Raw genomic sequence first — 2,685 nt, 5'->3', positions numbered from 1 at the left:
TCACAGCAGCCCCGCCAGGTGGGCATTTTGATGACATTTTAAAAGGTGACAACTGAGGCTCTGAGGAGTTACACCGCCATCCCAAGGCCACAGGGCTACTGAGTCACTGGGTCAGGACTGAACCCAAGATTCTGACTCTGAGGACAAGGCTTGCCATCAGGGCTCCGATGAGTTTTACCATAAAGACCACATGCAGCAGGAAATGCATCCCAATTAATCAATGGACAGTAACACCGATCAACTTCCTCCTTAGAAAACCTGATTTCTTTTGTCCCCTCACTTGACAAATAGCTAGATTACCCAAAAAAGAGAAATTGATTATAAAATGCTAAGAAGGAGATTTGAGAACACTGAAGCCAAGCATCGAGCCGGCCTCCTGCCCATCCCGTCCTCTCCCCAAAAGTCCTGGGACCTGAACTGAGGGAGTCGGGAGCTGGGCCACTCCTGGCTCCTCGGCTTCGCTGCGGCGTAATTCACACCCCCGCTACGCCCATTTAGAACGCACGGTCCGCAGGTTCGCGTGTTCACGGAGTTATGCAGTCATCCCCACGATCGACTTCAGAACATTTCCATCACTCCAGAAAGGAACTCCGTCCCCCACAGGTGCTGAGTCACTGTCACGGCCCGAGTCCAGGAGGATGTTTCTCAAACTGTGACCCCAGAACCACCCACCCCTGAATTGATGAGGGAGCTGTCAAAAATGTGATACAGGGGCCAATCCCATCCTGTGGAGCGAGACTCTCTGGGAGAGGACCCCCAGAGTCTGCACTTGTTAACAAGTACCTCTGAAGCCTATGCACGTCTGACCGTGTCACAGCCTGGCCTATGGGCTCCCCAGAATACTATGCAGAAACTAAAATACGTGAGGCCACAACAAAAGAAACCAGTACGACTACGACCCAGTTATCAAAATACTTTTTCAACGTACTTGTTATGCTGTCATCTACTAGTCCTTGGTGACTGGGTTGAAAGTTGAAATGACAGACTTAAAGGCGGGCCTCAGAACTCCCCTGCTGTTTAAGGAAGGACGCACATAAACAACCTGAATGTCCCGCACACCTGAAATGTCACAGGAACATGCTGATTTCCACTGGTGCCAAGGTCCCAGTTACTGCAGCTGCCACTGTGCCTCACTGCTTCAAATTCAAAATGGAGCGGAAGGCTACACTTCACTGAGGTTTGTAAAAACAAGGATGTCATTTTCTTCTTCTCATCTAAATTCATGGCCACCCTGCCAGATCTCCAGGGAGTAGCTGGACCCTAGGTTAGGAACCCCTGCTGGGGTGAGGGTCCTTGTGCTGGTCCTGGGAGTGGCCTCCTGCCCAAGCCTGACTGTGCACCGGTTACGTGAGATGAACACCCCAGCACCCTTCCAGAGACGTCTCCTTTGACCTCCACTACCCTTTCTAGCGCTTACTGTGTGCCAGGGCACTGTCCTAACCACGTGTGCATACTCCCTCATTCGGCTCACAGCAACGCTGAGGTGGAGACACTGTTTATTTTTCCCATTTTGTAGACGAGGAAACTGCAGCCCAGTGATGTCGCATAATTGCCCACGACTGCAGAGTGGGAAGGACAGGGGCTGGGATTCTACCCGAGGCATCTTGGTCCTGATGCCAGAGCCCCCTTAACCACTAAGTGACACCCCCTTGACATACACAGAGCCTCAACTAACACCACCAGGACACAGAAGGAATGGAAAAAATGTTGAGAAAGTCAAACATCTGACTACAAAACGACACGGCATCCCTGTACTTTTAGGGTTACCAATGCATATAAAGCGGGTAAAAGAAAGAGCACCTACGGCTGTTTTGGGGAGACGTACCGGAACTATTAACAAAGTAGAAAAGAAATTGCAGAGGAATTCCAGAAGGAACGATTCCGAAGGCCGCATCTTTCCATCGACGTTAATCATCTTTGGAACTTCCGGAATGAGGCTTATGGCAGCTTTGAAAAAGGCATCGGCTGCAAGACAAGCAAAGTCCAGGTATGAGAACTCTGGAAGACTCAGGTCTGCTTTCTTCTTCCCACGGCCCGGGCGCCGGTCCTGAGAGCTCCGTGACGTCGGGCCACGCCGAGGGCAGGCCCCAGAAAAGGGTTTCTGCACGCTTCTGTGCGCACCCCGCCCCACTCCGAAATCATGTTGAATCCTAACCCTCAAGGTGCTATGAGAGGTGAGGCCTTTGGGGGTGATGAGGGGGGGCGAGGGAGCCACAGGAGGACAGAGAGAAAGGAATGGGGTGACAGGAGAAGGACTGGAGGCAGCGGGGAAGATGGAGAGGGGGAGTTCTTTCTAGAATGCCAAAGTAAGAACCGTGAGAAAAGGTCTCAAGGTCAAAATAGACAAAACACTGACCCAACAAATGAAATTTAAACTGCCCGACGAGATCAAACATTTGCATGGTCCAAATACACTGCCGGTCCAAAATGACTTCCCGTGATGCCAAGAGCGCGGTCCAGAGCACCTCGAATTAGAACCAGGGCCCCCCGCACAGCGGAGGGCGAGCGAGCAAACACCTGCCCTCGGGAAGGAAGGTGTTAATAAAACAGACACTATTCTGCAACTCTCCGCCCAAATTAACATCATCCTGGCGATCATTCCAGCAAGGCACAGAAAGGACATCTCTTTGAGCTGCAAAGTGGAATCTGGGCCACTTGCTCTGTGTGTGTGTGTGTGTGTGTGTG

General features: G+C 51.5%; 1 protein-coding gene across 1 annotated transcript in view; it reads right to left on the bottom strand.

Annotated features, from left to right (window-relative positions):
* CUNH16orf62 (chromosome unknown C16orf62 homolog) overlaps positions 1 to 2,685 on the bottom strand; it is a 102,614-nt gene that overhangs the window by 17,915 nt on the left and 82,014 nt on the right. The gene's annotated exons all lie outside the window — the stretch shown is intronic.

This window comes from Pteropus vampyrus, unplaced genomic scaffold, assembly GCF_000151845.1.
Source record: "Pteropus vampyrus isolate Shadow unplaced genomic scaffold, Pvam_2.0 Scaffold314, whole genome shotgun sequence".
NCBI classification, from domain to species: domain Eukaryota; kingdom Metazoa; phylum Chordata; class Mammalia; order Chiroptera; family Pteropodidae; genus Pteropus; species Pteropus vampyrus.
The sequence above is the reverse complement of the archived record's forward strand: the minus strand, read 5'-3'. Positions and strand labels throughout refer to the sequence as shown.